Raw genomic sequence first — 20,486 nt, forward strand, 5'->3', positions numbered from 1 at the left:
TTAGCTCGTTAGTGCCTTTCAATAATCACAAGATCTGTGATCAGCTCATTTCCTTGTTACATCACATGGAATAAATAGCTCCAATTACTCTCATTACTACTTGCAGCAACACACACATGGTGTACTATATTGATCCCTTGGTAGTTTGTTCCCATGGACACTATATTGTTGCTGCCCCTCCTCTGGGTGCTGGCTGTCATAGACAGGTCTCTGTGGTACACTGGTATGCGCCGGTGCTGGTTAATCATATGAACCATGATAACTACTCATATTAATCACTACTAGTGAATTGGGAGTTTATTTAAGATGTATAAAGTGCAGTTCTTTACTATAATCTATTAGGCTTCACGCCAGTACACTATCAGTCACGGACAAGAACCTGATTAGGGCTGCCACGATTAGTCGACTAGTCACGATTACGTCGACTATCAAAATCGTCGACGACTAATTTAATAGTCGACGCGTCGTTTGAAGCTTTGTAAGATCACAAAAGACGCAGGAATAAGTAGTAGGATTTAAGAGTGTAATAACGGACTGAAATAGAAGATGGCAGCACTGCATGTACAAGGATGCCAGCTGCCGTTAAACCCCGAAGAAGAAGAAGTAGCTCCGTCCCAGAATTCATAGCGCAGCCCAGCTCAGTTTCCAACAATGGCGGCAGCTAGTTAGTTTTAATATTACTCTTATTATTCTTTCTGGGTCACAAAATAAACGTTTAACATATTTTCAGGCGAGAATGTGGCTGTGTAAACCTCAAATATCTGCTCAGTTTATCAAGACACCACATATTTTCAAAAGCGCTCCGACATTTTCGGAGACGTCTGTTAACCACTAGCTCGATAGCTAGCCGGGGGAAAGGCTCACTAGAGCCCGTGAGAACACCGGACTCCCGGCAAATCGTTTTCAAACCCACCGACGTCTTTCGCTACTCAGGTTAAACATGCATAAGTCACTTAGATAACTTAAAAATGTTATTGTTTGGCTTTTTTTTAGTATTTTATTTGTTCCTGAGTAAATCGGTTTGGCTGAGATTAAAGTTATAGTTTTTACACAGCTGAATAAACGTCAAGCAGACAACTGATTATCAGAAGTGTGAGATGCTCGAGAATATACTCCGGTGTCCCGTTATATTTTAGATAGCAAGGAGTTTATTAAACTTCACCGAAACAATCTGCAAATTTCATTAAAATTTAATAAACTATCATCTTGTCTTTATTTTTAGTTAGCACATACTTTAAACACTTAAAGCTGTAAGCTAATGATAGTTATATAAGAGCAGATGCATGCTGGTGCAATAAGCTGTACGTTTTACGTCCAATGGATGCATGACCTGATTAGTCGACTAATCGCAAAAATAATCGGTGACTAGTCGACTATCAAAATAATCGTTTGTGGCAGCCCTAAACCTGACTAACATTTAATTTCTGTGCAAAATCCTCCTCTACGTGTTGGAACTTGTTTTTGATGTTTTTTCTTTTAACCTTCAGTATGTTTTGATTAGCATCCAGTCTGTGCAGGTTGCATAGATTCATGCAGGAAATACAAAAACATCAAAGTAAAAATGTATTAATCTGAACTTTTCCGTCTTAGTTCAGATTCCAGAACTTCAACCTAAGAAATCTACTGAGACAGAATCTCATTTCAGTGTTTTATTTGTATATAGTGTATATGTTTTGTGATGTTAAAAACTGAATTAGTGGACACTATGTTTACAAGATGAATATTTCAGCAGTTTTTCATTTTATTTCACATTTGAATTAATCCAAGTGTCTTTTGAGTAGTTCATGTTTTCCACAAATAGACGTTACCTTGGTGATGTGTCCACATTGATTAACATGTGTCCAAGTATATTATTGTTGCATTTTTATTTTTTAATCTGTCTACCAGAATGACGCATCTGAGATCAACTGACAAGTAGACTACTTTTATTTTGAAAGTCCCCGCTAGCCCTGGCTGTTCCCATCTCATGTTTCTCTAGCAGCTGGCCTGCTGGCTAGATTACTCTAGTTGCAGTCCTCAATATCATGCACGTGAAGCAACTCCAGCTCCACATCTTTGACTGCAGCTGGTCATGGAGTTTCCCTGTGACCAGATGGATCACTAACAAAAACCTGCAGCAGGTGAGGAACCTGTTCATGTGCAGGAACACAAAGCACTCTGATGCTGTAGAACAGAATCAGGAAGAACATCTGCAGCACAAAGTTGAAGTCTGGAGAGGCAAATAATAACAGTGCACTGTTACTTTTTCTTTCAGAAAATACAAAAATATACTCACCAAAGAGACAGACTGCTACTACCACAAAGAGAATCCTCAACTGTGGGAAACACTCATTACGTACTAAATACCTCTGAAAAGGATATTTTTACACCTCAAGACTACACCACTTGAAGCATTAGAGGAACACTTTGTAAACACATCAAACCTCAACAGCAAAAGAGAAATCATGCTGGATATTTACACTGATATGATTTGGTGGAAATGATGAATTTACAGAGGGCTGAAAATGAAATTGAAAAAAAAAGGCAGAAATGTCATGTTGGTTGTCTCATTATTGCTCCTCGGGTGCACTTGTGTTAATTTCATTAACACCAAAGCAGCTGAAACGGATTAACTACCTCCTCTGCTAGTTAACTGAACAGATCAATATCCACAAGTTTAACCGACCTGATGCTGCAATCAATTTAACACGTGTTCATTTCATTTTCTTTTCATTGCATTTTCTGTATTTTACACAGTTTTGATGCAGGCCTGCAACTCAAACCTGCTTTAATGCATCCACGTATTGTTGTTTACACGTTAAGCTTTAATCACTGACAAAGACAGCGTTTTCTGTGTCCAATGGTCACATGACAGCTGCTTAATAAGGTCAGAAATGGTGGATCAGTTCATTGATTTGGTTCCACTTTAAGTTGAAGTTGAATAATGAGGACAGGGACCATTTCCAAACAGGAATGCAAATTACTGTACTGTCATTAGTTAGTCGCTCTAGCTTCAAGGCCAACGTATGCATGTGCATTTACTTGTGACCACACAGTGGACCAACCAGCCAACAGGACACATTTTGTAGATCTAATTTTACATCATGTTGATATCACATTTGAGGTCTAAAATCTCATTTTTGCAAACATAAAAACATCATATATGTAAATTTGTAAGCCAAAAGGTAAATTCACAGTAGTTTGAAGTTTAGCTTTCAAAGCAAAACGTATGCAAATTATTAGCAATTAGAAAAAAAAAACATCTCTGCAAAAATATTTGGTGAGTCTGTTGCAATTTGAATCAAAGTGCCAATATACTGTACATGTGTAAAACCGGGAGCAAGGACACAGACTGATAGCTTACACATGGCAAGGTTCATTTATGTGCCTGCTGTGTTTGTCCCTTGAGATCTCGGAAACACGTGTTGTTATATCACCACGGTACCACCCCCAAAACAGAGGAGCGGAGGGGCAGGGGATGAGCGGGAAGACTGAGGAGCGCAAATAACGCAAAGCAGCAGCAGGTGGGGAAGCAAGAAGAAGAAGAAATTCAGAAGCACAATAGTGAGATGAAGGGAAGGAAAGAAAAAGGGACAGAGAGCCCCAATTGTTACAGTCCTATTATGTTTGGGCTGCACAGAAATGTACAAGCGTTGTGGTTGCCGGGTGGTGGCAATGTCATCTCCTGTCTGTAACAAACACGCTCCTCTTCCCCTCTTCACTTTTGATGAGCTTCAAAGCTCTTCCACCCCCATCTAGCTCGGTGTGTGCACTGTGTATGAGGCACACACGTCTCCTGTTGCTGCAAGGTAAGCACATATTTAACATTTAGGCTTAGCATTTTCACCTTCATCTTTGCATCATCCTCTCCTATTATCCAATTTACAGTGACATGCATTTAATCCTTCTTCAACTCGAGCCGTACCTGCTGCTCTAATACTCCGAGCAGAATGGCGAGCTAAGTGGCATGTACCACTGTGGAAACTGGAAAAAGTTTTATGAAACACAGTTTGCATAAAAGTTTAAATCCTGTGTAAAATGTAACTAAATGCAGAATGGAGATTTGAAATCATTTAAAGCCAATATATAACAGAAAACACTTGAAAAAGACGGCATATCAGATGTTGTTTTAGCTGGTAAACCAGGTTTGTTCAGTGGGTGACAGCTCTGGATTGTGGGCGAGCCGGTTTAGCACTCAGACTCAAAATCCTGATGTAATACATGACAAAGTGGTTTGGCATCATTTTGTATAAACACGCAAGGCCTTCTCTGAGAAAGGCATCACCTGGATATGCATCTCTTATACCTTGTCTTAACCACTTATCCAAGGCTACGTCCACACTAATGCGTTTTTGTTTGAAAACGCATCTTTTTCTCTCCGTTTTGGCCTCCAGTCCACACTGAGACACCGTTTTTGGTCAAGGAAAACAGAGCTATTTGAAAACGCTCTCCAAAGCGGATACATTTTAAAACGCCATTTTTGCATCGCAGTGTAGACTGCACAAATGGAGACTTTTGGGAACGATGAAGCATTTTAGTCATATGATGCAGTCATGTGACCGATTAAACTAAGATAGTGGAGGGCATTATACAGCAGTTGTTTTGTTTGCTCTCAGTTTTGACAGCCCTATTAAAGATTAATATCAGTGTATACATGCTCCAGATAACTTTTCTTCAAATTCTTCAATTCCCACTCGCTTTTGCAGCTTTGTACTTCTGTGGTACTCGCAGCAACAACTCCACCTCATTGTTAGTCCAATTAAAAAAGAGCCAGAAAGTAAATAAACGGCAGACAGAAATGACACAGGTCGAATCGTCTTACGTTTCACGCATGCGCAGTACAGGAACGTAAGCGTTTCAGTCGTTTCAGTGTGGATGAACAACCGTTCTGAATCGATTGAAAACGATAGTGTGGACACAGAGTGTTTTTAGAATTTCTCCAGATTAGTGTAGACGTAGCCCAATTCAGGGTCAAAGGGAGCTTGGTGCCTATCCCAGCTAGGGCGAGAAGCAGGGTGCACACTGGACGGGCGACATTTCCATCACAAGGCTAACGCAGAGATACAGATATCCACACATTCACACCTTCAGCCACTTTAGAATCACTCCTTAATCCTATTTGAGTGTGTGGGAGGAAGTCACAGACATAATGAGAATACTCACACACAGAAAGGCCCCAGCTGACCAGGAATCCATCCTCATATCCAGCCTGTCCCAGGTGCCATAAGGGCAAACGGCAGGGCAAAACCTGTACAGGTCGCCAGTGTGTCACAGGGCTAACAGAGAGACATGCAACCATTCACACTCACATTCACACCTACAGGCAATTTAGAACCACCAATTAACCTAACCCTGCTAACTGCATGTCTTTGAACTGTGAGAGGAAGCCGGAGCACCCGGAGAGAACCCATGTACACACGGGGAGAACACGCAAGCTCCACATAGAAAGCCCAGATGGCGAATTTGAACCCAGGACCTTCTTGCTGTGAGGCAGCACCACCGTCCATCTAACATCTGAACCTCCCGCCTTTACGACCACCGTCCCTTTGGCAGGTTTTTACAGGCTTTTTAGCTGTAACTAGTAAAGCTGTCATTTATTCCAAGTGCTCTTTCTCAGCACTTACTCTGTTTTCTTCTCATCCCAGAATCCAGACTCGCTGCAGTTTTGCTAATTGCACTTGAGTTCAAAGCCTGTTGAAGTCACTCACCTGCCTGCTCACTTTCCCTTGTTTTATAATGAGAGACTTCACAAATATCTTTACTAAAAGACTCTGTAGCCTCACTGCCAGCCTTAGTTGCTCCCTTCAACCTGTTGAACACACACCTGTAAATATATCTGTGAATTGTGAGCAAGCTTGACAATGGCCTGACTTCATTGCCTTGCATTATGGCAAAATTCTCAGCTTCAGCATCTGAGCTGTTCTTTTGACTATTTTCAATCTACTCTAGGGCTCAAATGGTTTGCAGATCATTTCATTGTGTTTCTGTTTACATCGCACACCATGCTGCAGTGTTTCTACAGACTGAGTTGCCATGCATTTTGTTCCCTAGTTTGAAAGAAGTCCAAATGCTTACAATGTCTCTCTCAAAAATAATCTGCAACACCACTGATTGTGTTTCACCAAACCCTGGGATAATTGCACATTCTAGTAATTCTTTGTCAAACTTTCCTCAAATTCAGACACCAAACAACTTATCTGAGTCAAGGCTACCCAATCTTCTACATTCATGTTTTGAATTGCTGCATCCTTAAAGACACACAAGATGCTGACAGTAGATGATAAGGGGGAAAAAAAATCTCGAGTATAACCAAAACATAATCATTATAAGTGCCTCAGTCTACAGCTTTTCTCAAAGGCTCATTAAAGGAAGAACAAAAGATTTTTTTTTTACCAAAGTGAAACATGAAATTAAAAACATTACATTTATTGACTGATTCCTCCATCCGACGACATGATTGTCTCTGCGCGTGTGTTTCTGATTAAATCTTAGCACAGAGGAATAAATCAGAGCAAAAAGCTGGTGACACTCTGTGCACGTAAAACAGAGCACGCCTTCATTTACCGCTGGTTTGAGAATCTTCATAATTAATAAATCCAAATGCTGGATTGGGACAATTGCTGACACAGTGGAGATAGCCTTTTGTTCCCTTATCTGCACTCCACTGTTCCACCACTTGGATGTTTGCTGTGTGTGTGTGTGTGTGTGTGTGTGTGTGTGTGTGTGTGTGTGTGTGTGTGTGTGTGTGCCATTTGTAATTGGTGAAAACTCATTGAAACTTAAAGGGCTGATAGATCAGTGTTGGGGTACTGCGTGTTTCTGTTAGTGAGGCAGAGAAGGAAAGAATACACTGCCTCCAGTCTGTCTGTACAAACCTCTTCAATTTTCTTTGATCTTGTACCTTCACAACTGAACATCGTGGATCTCTCATCCTGCCTCCTAAAAGCTCTCTCTACCTTTCTTATATGTTAACCTTATGCTCTCTCTCTCTCCTCTCTTTCCCTTTTGTCACTTGTTACCCAGAGGCTCCCAGTCTCAGCGTTCCAGGCTCATTAATCCAACAGTGAGTATTTACACTGGGCCTTTAATTATGCTAGCCTGATCTCTGCTGAAGGAATTAGCTTCAAAGTTTTGTAATGGCAGGACAAACAACTTTATTCACAACTACTGTTGTTACAACAGGTAGTGATTAGCATTGTCTCCTCACTGCAAATGGTCTGGGGAGAGTTGACAGTCAGTAAGACAGAGAACTGGACTGGACTTCTGCAGGACTTCCAATGAAAGTCTTGTTATGTGCATAGAGTAACATGCCACATCATTAATATGGAACTAAAGATTTGCATACATTTAGATTTGTATTTTTATTTATTAGCTATTTTTTGCTAATATTTAACACTGAAGCAAAATCTGTATATATCAGTTCATGCTCTTGAAATATTTATCTTTTTGTCCACTGTATCTGTCATTTTTAAAAGTTCATCATGCAGAAAAACTGAGATGTGCTGCTGAAATTGACTTCTTTACCTTATATTAAAATATCTCAGGGATTAATATGTAGTTAAATGTCTTTACACTCACAGAAAGCAGAGTTTCACTTGAATTAAAAGATCACTTGCGAAATGTATTGATTTCAAGGCACAGAAACGACGTTTCTCACAATAAAACTGTTACCTTGTGCCTGCAGCAGGTGACAGTGATTAAAATCACCATTTTAAGGATGTTCATTTTCCTTTTTGATCATGTTGGTTATGGCTTTGCGGTGCACGTGTGGCATATATCGCCTTTTGATAATGTTGAACTCCAGCAGGCATTAGCAGATAATCAGCAGCTGTTGGAAACATTACAAAAACACATTACTACTGTTGTTGTACCTGTTTTGACAGGATGCAGCATGTTGATCTTTCTTGTACTTTTACTGCCTGATCCAAGGTGAAAAGTGAGCACATCTCACAGCATGTTCTGTCTCACATAGACTTTGCCTCCATTACAGGACAAAGCATGTGTGAAATGGACCATGTCTTTCACCCGCACAGGCTAACCCTCCATATAAATGTCTACCCCTATTACGTTCTCCCTAACAGAGATCGGAAGTAACAAAGTTACTGTACTCTACTTTTCAGGTATCTGTACTTTACTTGAGTAGTTCAGGGTTCCCACACCTGCTGAATCCCAATTTAAGCAGGTGGTATTTCGCGGGTGGCTGTAGCTCAGGAGGTAGAGCTGGTCACCTACTGATTGGAAGGTTGGAGGTTTGATCCCTGGCTCCTCCAGTCTGGAGCTAAATATATATATACGTATGTATGTATACTTATGCCACATCAAACTAATAATAATTTATTAATTGAATTTACACTTGGGCCAGCACGGTGGTTAGCACTGTTGCTGCATAGCAAGGTCCTGAGTTCAGTTCCACCATCAGGTCGGAGTCTTTCTGTGTGGAGTTTGCATGTTCTCCCTGTGTTTGTGTGGGTTCTCCCCGGGTACTCCGGCTTCCTCCCAGAGTCCAAAGACATGCAGTTAATGGGGACAGGTTAAGTGATCAATCTAAATTGCCCTTGGAAGTGAATGTGAGTGCGAATGGTTGTTTGTATTTGTGTGTTAGCCCTGTGACAGACTGGTGACCTGTCCAGGGTGTACCCTGCCTCTCGCCCTATGACAGCTGGGATAGGCCCCCGCGACCCTGAAAAGGATAAGTGGAAGCGGATGGATGGAATTTATACTTTTACAACTTGAATAGCAGAACAGAAAAAGGTTTTAGGTGATTCTATACGGTGGCAGTCTGTGTATGAAGATAGATAGATGGATAAATGGTTAAACATATGACTTTCACCCACAAGAATGGGACTTGTGTCCTCTGTGTCGAGGCTAGCTTAGTTTCACTTTTAGATTTTAGTCACAATTTGACCACATTTGGCAGCTATTTAGAACATTTCTTCACTAACATATTCTTACTGCCTACGAGAGCTATGATAACACGTTAGCAATAAGATATCTGATCAGCTGCAATCATTGTCTTCTTGCATAAATATAACATTATGGGAATAACACTGCTACCATCGTTGGTATTATATTGTGCTGTACACTTACAGAAGCAAAATCATACTGATATTGATCATGCTGTATGTTTATAAGATTTTAAATGTAACAGTGACTCATTCTTGAGTATTACTATTATTGTTGTACTATCATTTACTTCATTATATGATCTAAGCATTGCCTTCACCACTGTATAATAGTTTGTAATGGACCACGCTGCTTAAAGGTAAAGCTTTGGAACTCAACTTTCCTCTCTATCCCTTCTTCCTTAAAGACCTCAGAAAGTGGAAGCTGATTCGATCAAGCAGATCTTTAACTTTCTTTCCTGCAGCAGGTGAATAGAAAAGGGGGGGATGGGACTTTTATCCTTAATATATCCTCTTCTGATGGAGTTTGAAGATAGCTTTGTATTACATCTTTGCCAAAGTGTCACTCTTCAACACAACATATATCAGCTGTGTCATGGTGATCATCTCCTGGAAGCAACTGTGATCAGTCTGGAGCTTGAGAACTAAAGGTTCAGGCTAGTGATGGTGTGATGTTGTGGGGGATAGTTTCTTACTGAGCATCATTTAAATACTACAATATTGAATATTGTTACTGACCATCTCCAGCTTTTTATTAGCATCCTGGGCCAACCTTGTACTAGTGTGTCTACTAAAATTGCTGGTCAGCATATCTGCATGTCTCTTACATAATGGCTGCAGTATAAGCAAAGCTGTAAAGTACTCTGATATTAAGCAAAAAAACAAAACAAAATTTTCTTAGATTCAGGTACTTTATGAATTTATCGTCTGGCAAATTAAATCTGGTGGTTATCAGATAAGGCAACTTAAGGTTGGATTAATAACCTGACCTTAATCACTAAAGACATTATTTTGATATATTAGGTAGCTGGAAGGTGCTAGGCATGCTATTACCCAGAAAAATAAAAAAAACTACCCAAAACCAAAAAAAGATGCCTCCATGTGATTTCACTGTCACAAGTTTTGTCCTGGCATCACGTGATAAGGCTGGCTTTCTTTCGACTTGATCTTAGCTTCTCTTATTTTAACCTAAGTTACAAGTATTAAATAGCAACTAACCTTAGCCTGCTTCCTAGCAGTGTACATTTAATGATTTAAAGTTGTGTTCAGAAGTTTTACACTCTGACAGCACGGATTCTATCAGAAATAGTACCGTGAATACTCTTGTCCTCATAGAGATGAGTGGTTTTCCATGATACCCACACACTTAGTTTCTATAGATGTCTGTAGGTAGGTTGTTCCAAGCATCCTGGAGAACTCACCAAGATTTGATTTAGACCAAATGTGTGACTGCCTCCATGAAGTTGGTCCTTATTACTTGGGCTGAGTGCTTGGAGCCACAAGACAGCTCCTATGATGGCATTGTACAACAGGTAAGAATCTAAAGGTCTTAAATACCCCCAAACCTCCTCTCTGTAGGAGTCAGTAATATAACGGAGCTCTTAAAATTCACATCTTTCACTCTCTCTGTTCTTCACTCAATATCCCACATTCACATTTTTCATGTTTTTAATAATACATGGACCAGTCAGATTTTGATGGATGGTGGTTCACTTGTGTGATTTTTATAGTTTCATAATACAATCCACGTGTATGCTTGTGTGACTGGAAGTATAATAAAACATGTATCAATTGTGTGTTGCCAGATTGACCCTCTAGATGTTTATTTTTATATTGACCCATTGGATCATTAGGTGTCCAAAAACCTTGTTCATTATTTTGACCATTGATCTAGAAAATTCCAATAATCAGCTGCTGTTTCCAACACTCAGAGGAAAGCAAAGAAAGCAAGCAGCTTTTCAGTGGTGCACCTTTTCAGGCTTAACTAATTGATGAAGTTGTGTGTGCGTGTATTTATTGTAGCTGCTGTGTTTATGGCTGATTTGCTTGTTTGCCTAATACTGCACTTTTTAGTGTAGTGTCCAGAGGCCAGCTGATGTGTTGGTCAAATGGCCAACACATCAGCTCTTCAGGCAGCATGTGATCGCCTTCTGCACCTTTTATTTGTCTCGCTTCATTTGAAAAAAAAAAATCAATTTCTACACTTATGCACAATCAGGAGGCAGCATGAAGCCCCGCGGCGCTGTTACGCCACATTCAAGTGTGCTGTACAGATGTGTTGTTGTGGATATGACCAAACACGCATACAGGCACTGCATGCACATAAGGCCAGTGTCAAATGTCAAAGGTCTCTCCAACCCTGGTTTTGATTTGCTTTACAGCAGCGGTCCCCAACCTTTTTTTGTGCCACGGTTTATGTCCGACAATATTTTCACGGCCTTTAGAGTGTCGTGGATAAATACAACAAAATAAAACCAGTACACATACCAAAAAAAGAAGATTTATTCATAACACACGGGAAAAGACCCAGGGAAACCGCGTTAACGATAAAAACGATAAAAAATAACGCTAAAAACCGTGAAAACCATAAATTTCACACCCGAGCCTCAACTCTCGCGGCCCGGTACCAAACGACTCATGGACTGGTACCGGTCCGTGGCCCGGGGGTTGAGGACCGCAGCTTTACAGTGTTTGCCTTCATGTTTATTATTTTGCATTTTCTGATTTCACTGTTTAATTCATAGTTTTTGATCATCGCTGGGTTGAGTTTCTGACTCCTGCATTGATTTCTGTTTTACCCCAGTATCCTGTTAGTTCTTGCAACATCTAACATGAAGTCTTCCCTTCATGTTTCTAGAGTTGAGTTTCAGTTTTGATTCATGTTTTGATTTTTATTCTTAGCAGATGTTTCCGTTTGTCTAGTCCTCCCTCCACCTTCTTTACCCTGAATAAAAGTCTTGCATTTTGTTTTTTAAATCATCCGTCCTCATAGAGGGGTCATCACTTTCTCTTTTATTTATTTATTTATTTCAGTTTATTATTCACATTATCATCTGTGTGGTTTCTGATGAATGGATGTTTCATCAGTAGATACAGGCGACCACTCAGAACTACTTTGTGTTGACCTGTCATGACCTTTTTCTCTAAGATGACCCAAACCATCACTGCAAACTAGACTCCTCACAGTGTGACTTTAATTTGTCACGTGGCTGAATAGGCAAGCATCAGGTTTAAAAACAAATAAAAAATTCAAGGTTAAATTTGAAAGAGTTTAAATTACTTTTCATTGCAGTCAAGCATTGTATTTGTGGCATACCACAGTGTGTGTTAATGTATCATGCACACATTCTTGTGAAAGCATTGCTTCCTTTCAAGGTTAGAATATAAGATTTTGTCTGTTTCTTTTATCGAACACACACTTCAAAGAACACTTACATAAATGCCTGCAAGCTACTCTTACACTGGCAGGGACTTTGTATTTGTGCTTGAAGCTGCACTTCAGATGGACTGTCTGTGCATCTGAAATGACTAAGTGTTGCAAATTGAGATGTGGCAGAATTCACACTAAAGCCTGCAGTGAGACTTTAAGCTCACAGTCAAACTGCATTAAAGGCTGATTTCTTTTTGTAAATGTACTTCACAAAATACACAAGAGCAAACATTTGAATAATATGAATGGCACTTAATGTAGACTAACGACTAATGTCACTAACACAGATTACACTCTCTATGGAGATTATGCTCTCCACGAGAAATGAGGGATTTTTTTTCCGCTTGTCATTCTACAAAAAACAAACAAACCTGGAAATCTCTTTACTCCTGTTCACCTGTTCTTTGTAGTGATGGGATTTCCGGCTCTTTTTATAGAACCGGCTCTTTCGGCTCGGCTCACTAAAAAGAGCCGGCTCTTTCGGCTCCCAACCGGCTCTTCAGGTTGTTTTGTTGCTTAAATTAATTTATTATTAACAATAATATAAAATTATGCACAAAAGGAATTACTAATGTAAAAAAAAAAGTGGTTTTATTTATATATGTTTATATATAAATATATGCGGTGGCCCCTAGAGACAAAGCACTTACAAACTCCAAAACACATTTCTCGCGTAAACTGAACTTCCAAAACAGAGCTACCTAGATCACTTAAATTACACAAATGAAAGCATATGTGTATGGTTTGTGTATTTATACACAAGCACTCATATATATTCAAATAATTAAAAAATAAAATGTTCATTTGCCTGTTACTACCACACACCAAATGCGGTCGTTGGTACTTCCTGGCTTGTGTAGCCACTAGGTAACAAAAGCTCAACACTGCGCCTAGCATCCTGGAGCACTTCTGTTGTGTTTTGTACGTGTTTTGGAGTTTTTACGTGCTTCTGAGTTTTTACGTGTTTTGGAGTTTGTACGTGCTTCAGGGTTTGTACGTGTTTTGGAGTTTGTACTGCTTTGTCTCTAGGGGCCACCGTAAATATACTTTTATTTATTCACTCCACATAAAATGTAATAAATAAATCATATAATACAAAAACCAACTAGTCACAGTTCAACTTTTAACTATTTAAATTTTCAGCTTTTTCCTCTTAAACAAATTTAAAATGAAACAACACAAAACACTGCAAACCACAACACAATTAAATATAAATTAAAATATGAAAACAAAAAGAAGATGCACATTCTCTGTCATATGGGTCTGCATGAATAAACTTTCTGAATCCTCTATCATCCACAACTGAAAATAGTTGTGGATGATTACTATACCTTTCTAATGTCACATTGTTGTCCCTGGCTCTCTTTCTCTCTCCCTCCCGCTCTGTTCCTGTGCTACTGCGAGTGTAACTACCGCCCCTCCCCCCTCTGCCCAGCGCAAAGCACAAGGCTCACGTGCGGAGTGAAGCGGAAAAAAAGTGCGAGAGAGAGGGTGAGAGAAAAAAACAAAAACAAAAAAAACCCCATGGCTCGCGATAAGGAGCCGGCTCGCGCCGTTCACGTCAAAGATCCGGCTCTAAGAGCCATTTCGTTGCGACCGACACATCACTAGTTCTTTGCCACATGTTTACCCATTGCACTTTCATGTTGTTACAGACAATAACTAAAATGCTAAGTTTGAGCTTGTTTGTGTTTTGGCTAGAAGAGTTTCCCCAACACTGACAAAGTTTACTGGTTCTCACAGTGAGAGCTAACTATCGTCTTTATTTTGTTTCCTTGGTATCTGATGAGAAGTGATGCCACTGTTTGGATAAGTGATTTTTGAGAAACAGGAAGCCCACAATCTGCCAGCTCTGCACAATTACAAACAGACATGTTAAAAGCCACGAACAGGCGCAATGTCACACACACACACACACACACACACAGCTGTCCTCTTCTCAAAGCAACAACTTTATGATTGCTTTTATGTGACGCATTGATAATTTAATAATGTGTGTTATACTTTCCCTGAATGGGCACGGCGCCGATATATTAAATATTATGTAAGGCAGTAAAATTTACTCTCATGTCTATTGATAGCAGTTTACACAGCGTGTCTACTTTCATTAGACTACTATCAGATTCAACTCAATGCTTTGTATGCTGCTAAATTCTTATGTGTAGATGCCATAAATCTGTAGGATAGAGCAGCGAAAAGGCTGGTTCTGAAACCTTGTTATGTGTTGTGCCCTTAAGGGAACACGGTGAAGGATAAGGTGACACTGCATGCTGCTGAACCAGGGGCAGATGGAGGAAATGCAGTGGACACGTCCACAGAAAGCAACAGACAGTTCAAAGTCAAAGGATCCTGCCGAGGAAAGCTGAAGATAAGAAGAAGAAAAATGTGAAGAAAGGAAACAGGTCGGTAAAATGGTGATAGAGCAAGCTGTTCTATTTTTCCTCAAGTTTAAGGAGTGAATGCTAATTTCAAAACAGCTCATTTAAGCTAACATCTAATGAGGTACCATTATTTAATCATAACTGCAGCAAACTATCCCGAGAGCTCCACAAGTTGTGAATTTTAAAATCATCATTATAACAAAGCAAAACTGTCTATGTGATGGCAAAGCAATTGAGATCAGTCCACCTGTACGTGTGTGCAATAATCTGCAATCAACAGAGCTGGAATTCCTTTGGTAGGTCAGGTCCCAGTCTTTTGTAATTTTAACTCAGTCTTAATTTGAAATGAAGCAATCAAGACGACACTGAAGAGCAGACTTTATTTTGAACTTAACTGCTTAGGAATTACACTAATTTTTCCACAGGCCCTCCTTTTTCACAAGCTCAACATTAAAGTTGAAAGTTGAGCAAGGAGCAAATTCATGGGGAGGTGTAGCAGGTTTCCTCATTACTTTATGACCAACGAAGTGTTCAATTTGGCACAATTTGATTCATTCTAGAAAAAGAAAGAAAATAGCATCAGCAATACACAAAGGCCTGAAAGACCACGAAAGATCACCATCTATTCAACTCAAGGAGATCAGTGAACCACTGTCAATGTCTACAGCTAAGAAAATACAGAGGCTTTATCTCAAGATAAAGTGGTTACACTTTACAAGCTGATATGTGTAACTCAACTCTTTTGGCAGATGAAATTAATATGAGTTGGTAGCAGACTTATGGGGAAAAAAGCTTAAAGAGAAGGAAAGAATGGGCTCATGAACTGGAACATATAATACAATGTTATGTCGTATTGATGTGGTACTTCTGCCTGTGGTATTTCTGATGACGTGGCAGCTGGCAGAACTGCTAAATTCTGAAGTATATAAGTTATAGTATACTTTGTTTGATTGAGTCAAATGCTGCATAATGCTTCACATTTCAGAAGACAAGCCATGTTTTCACTTGTGCACTAGTGAGTTTAAAGATTTTGCATCGTTTCATTTTGCTTCCATAACATCTGCGTTCAGACACATGAAAGGAGAACCAAATGCATCGTTAGGACTTTACACGCTATTAGACATTTATGCAAATGATATCATACTGTATGTAATTCATAAATGTCGGTAGCACCTATATGCAACAAATGTTATATTTTTATTCGATTCTGGATTATTTCCAGAGGATTTGTTCACATATACTCCAAAACCTGATTTATGGAATTTGTCTTATTTTCTGGTTGTTTTTGATTGATGGAGTGATCAAAAGAGATATCCAAAATCCTTTCTGTAGAAATATTTGGCTTTTTACTAAGACTGCAGTCCTATCATCCAGGGTGCTGATGTAAATTTAGGAAAAGTAAGCAAATTAGCACAAACTGTGACTGCTGACGTCTTCAAAAGCAATCCTGAAACAAATAATAAAAGCATGTGTTTGATAGTAACAGGAAGCTGTGGTGATATCTGTTGGTTAACATGCCGTTTGTTCCCTGTTCACCTGAAATGTAAAACTGAGAATGTTTATATGTTTTTCTTTTTCTCACTGCAGAGAAAACTGAAAGCACAATAAAGACCCAATAACATCATCTGAGGTTGGCTGCAATGAAGGCCTGGCAAAGCAACAAAAGCACTCAGAATTCAGTGATATTCATGTGTTCTGGCCTTGAGGCAGTCTTTGACTGTGTGTTTGCATCCAAAAAGTAAAAAATAACCCTCATGTTTATCCTTTTGCTTTTTTTGCCTGTCCTTTCACATTTAAGCTTCTGAAAGTGTCATTTTTAACCTGTTAATGCAATAATTTGTTATCACACTTGAATTTGTACAAAAATGTAATTGTCCAAACATTCATGTACTAATGTGTAAAGTGTATGTTATAAAGTACAACAACAGTAATAATGAGCACATCATCATTAATGCATAAACACATGGGATGAGAAGCTTGAAAGCAGTAATCAGTTACCTCTACAAACAAATGTGCCATAATAATGTCCCCAGTTCCTAAATAAAGTGCATATCCAAATTCCACATATGCTGCAACCTTACAGTTAACTTTAACCTACAGTTGAAGGCATTTCCTTCAATATTTCTGGACTCTAACTAATCTTTCAATTGATGACAACAATTTTTTAAAATTCATTTTGATACTTTTAAAGCTTAAAGTTATGGCCACGTTGACTCACAGATGTGAGTCACAGTCATAGACTGTATTTATAAATAGCTTCTTGATCTGCAAAGCCAGCACAGAAGTACCTTAAAGTGACATTCTTTCTAATAACCAGGATAGGGTAAAGTGTCTGTAACACCAATGCTGTGTTGTACAAAGGTGGATATACACTATACTGTCAAAAGAATACACTCACCCATCCAGATCATTGAATTCAGGTGTTCCAATCACTTCCGTGGCCACAGGTGTATAAAATCAGGTACCTAGGCATGCAGCTTCTGCAAACATTTGTGAAAGAATGCGTCGCTCTCAGAAGCTCAGTGAACTCCAGTGTGGTATCATGAGAGGATGCCACCTGTGAAACAATTCCAGTGGAGAAATTTCCTGGCTACTAAATATTTCATAACCAGCTGGGAAGTGAAAAAGTCACAGAGGGGGGTCAGCAGATGCCGAGGCACATAGTGCGCAGAGGTCGCTATATTTCTGCAGAGTCGACCACTACAGACCTCCAATGTGATACAAGCACGCCAGGCCAGAGAGCGGGGACCAAGAGGATCCTGCCTCTAAAAGGCAAGGTGCAGTTACACACACACACACACACACACACACACACACACACACACACACACACACACACACAGAAAGGAGAGAGAGAGCCAACGTGGAGATCGAGAAAAACTGGCAAGGGTACCAGGAGGACTGAAGGACTATGACAACCGATTATGGCGGAGTTGCGATCAGCCCCTTTGTTCCAGTGAAAGGAATTCTTAATGCTTCAGCATGCCAGGACATTTTAAAAAATTTCCTGCTCCAAACTTTGTGGGAACAGTTTGGGGAAGGCCTCTTCCTGTTCCAACATGACTGTGTACCAGTGCACAAAGCAACGTTTGGTTTGGAAGAAGCTGACTGGCCTGCACAGAGTCCTGACTTCAACCCGATAGAACACCTCTGGGACATCAGTGTCTGACCTCACAAATATGCTTGTGGAAGCATAATGGAATTCCCATAAACATACTCCTAAATCTTGTGGAAAGCCTTCCCAGAAGAGTTGAAGCTGTTATAGCTGCAGAGGGTGAGCTGACATCATATTAAACCCTATGGATTAAAGTTAACATGCGTTTGAAAGCAGACAAGCGAATAAGTTTGGTAGCAGGGTATAGTCCAGCTCCACCATTCACTCATCACATCTGGTCCAAAAATCCCATTACCAAGATTCAAGGCCAAAAGTGAAAAACCAGTAGGTGACAGAAATATTATAAATGTATATTTAAATAAATAAAATTGATGTATGTCCATTTTACAGTGTTGTAATGACTACATCTTTGCTGTCCTGCATGAGGAGATCAGATTCATTGAATCACTTTGTATTAAATTTATTTTTATTGCTTAGCCTATGAGTGGATTTAAAAATGTTGATAAATAAGACTCTGCACTGTTATGAATAAATTATTTATTGATTCGGTTTTCCAGCAAATTTTTCATTGGCTTGCTATGTATAAACATTGGTTTGAAAATTGCTACATAAATGAGTTTATTAATTTCTCGTTTTTATTAGCTCGTGATGAGTTACAGTTAATGTGATTTTAAAAAAAAAACTCTGCAAGGGACTAAAGTTAGTCAAAATCAAGATGTACCCTAAAAAGAAAGTAGGAACATGATAACAGACATGCTAATGAGCCATGTGGAAGCAGTAGGTGCTTGAAAATATACAGACTGACACAGTACGATCTCAATGATTACTGCTGTGTGATCAAAGCAATACAACTGCACCACTGACAGCCAGATCTAATAATTAGACAGAAACAGACAGATGGAAAGACAGGTGGATAAACAGGGCAACGGTTTGGATGGACAGACTGGCAGATGAATAGATAAACAGATGGATGGACAGCAAGGCAGACGGGATTTTAATACTGCTCATAAAGGCAGAGAGAGGACTGGACAGACTGACTTATAAATAGACAAGCGGAAAGACAGACACACAGACTGGCAGACTTTGGAGAAGTTAGACATGATTAGTCGTTGCTTTGAGCTACACTGAGATGAACATACATAAGACGTCTGCACCTTACTGGTTTCTTTTCAGCAGCTGAGTTTAAAAATAATGTCCAAATATGATTATTGATGTAGAAAAAAAGTAGACATCTGACTCCCTGGCAGGCTACAGCATCAGGGATTTCTTTTCCACACACACACGCGTCACAACCATTAGGTTAACTAATATATCTAATTAACCTTTTTAAAACTATTTATTGTTTTTATATGCAAATAAAAAAATGAAAGGATTGGTCAAATTATAAAGATGTTTTCAAAACGTAAAAGGAATCAGAATCATATTTGATTCTTTTTAGTTTTGACTAAAACTGTTTTATATTGTTTAGTTGATATCAGTCCATGTTCACTAATTACAGTAAAACAGTAAGATAAGAGAAGCTAATGAAAAACCAATATATTAATATGTTTTTAATATAAGGATGAACTTTCTGTTAGAAACGACTGGGGATCGTGTGGTCCTGAGAACTATGACTCAGGTGGAGTGCATTAATAAAGATACTGTTACTGTGTGAGGTGTGCATTATTCCTACAGCTTCATCATTAAAAAATTATTATTGATTACAGACGCATATGATATTATATATAAACATTTTCTATATTAGAACTTTTTAATGGCAGTAAAAGAAAAAAACACATGAATGTTGCTCTGTGTGTGCACTGCTGAGAAAAGACAGGAAGCGATGTTTCCCTGTGTGTGGGGAAGCCTGAAATACTCACCGTAAAAAAGGAGCAGAGCGTTGTTTGACTGCGTATGCTCGTGTTTTCCACATGAAGTTCCTGCTCTCTCTCAATGAATTCCAGGAGCAGAGCAGGAATATGTGGGGGCTCGGCTCTAAATACTGCAAGGACTAAATTACAGGACAGAGCCAAAGGTTTGGCACTGCACTCACAGCTTTGAGCCATCCAGCCATGCGAATTACACACTCGGTCTGATAACATCTTCCCCTCTTATTCCAAATAAATAAACACTCCTAGTGGCGATTATCACACACATATCAGCTGCAAAATGAGACATGCTTTTCAGCATTACATTTAGCCACAGACCTCAGTAACTCTGCCTGTCAAGGACTCTGGGGCTTTTTTTTTGCTCGAATTTAAAATATTTGTATTAATATTTGTATTCCTGTGTTCATAGTGTTTCAGTTCCAGTTTCTTTATGGTTATACTCTCCATTTAGTCTTTAGGTTACATTAGTTTTAGTTTTCTGTGGTTAAAGTTCTAGTTTATATTTATTTGCTTGAGTTTATCCTGCCTCCCCCTGGTGTGCCGTGCTTCTCTGCCTGTATGTTTTGCTCTGGATTTTTCCCTTTTCTCTTCTCTGGTTACCCTGGAGAAATGTAGTTTAGCTTTTTGGATTTATCCTTTATCCAGTCAGTTTCAGTTGGTACAGCACCAGAGGACACCAAGCCCAGCTCCCACCACTCAGCAGGCATCATGGGAGACAACTCACCAGGCTCTAGGGACGACCCGCATCCATTCTTGGATAACAGCGAGTGATAGCACTCATTATGCTGTAGCCTGCAAGTAGCTGATATT

The 20,486-nt window shown here is 39.4% G+C and overlaps 1 protein-coding gene across 1 annotated transcript in view; it reads right to left on the minus strand.

The window, feature by feature from the left end:
• Positions 1–20,486, minus strand: part of kcnh3 (potassium voltage-gated channel, subfamily H (eag-related), member 3) — a 196,396-nt gene that overhangs the window by 140,741 nt on the left and 35,169 nt on the right. The window lies entirely within an intron of this gene.

Source organism: Pelmatolapia mariae, linkage group LG16_19, assembly GCF_036321145.2.
Source record: "Pelmatolapia mariae isolate MD_Pm_ZW linkage group LG16_19, Pm_UMD_F_2, whole genome shotgun sequence".
Lineage (NCBI taxonomy): Eukaryota > Metazoa > Chordata > Actinopteri > Cichliformes > Cichlidae > Pelmatolapia > Pelmatolapia mariae.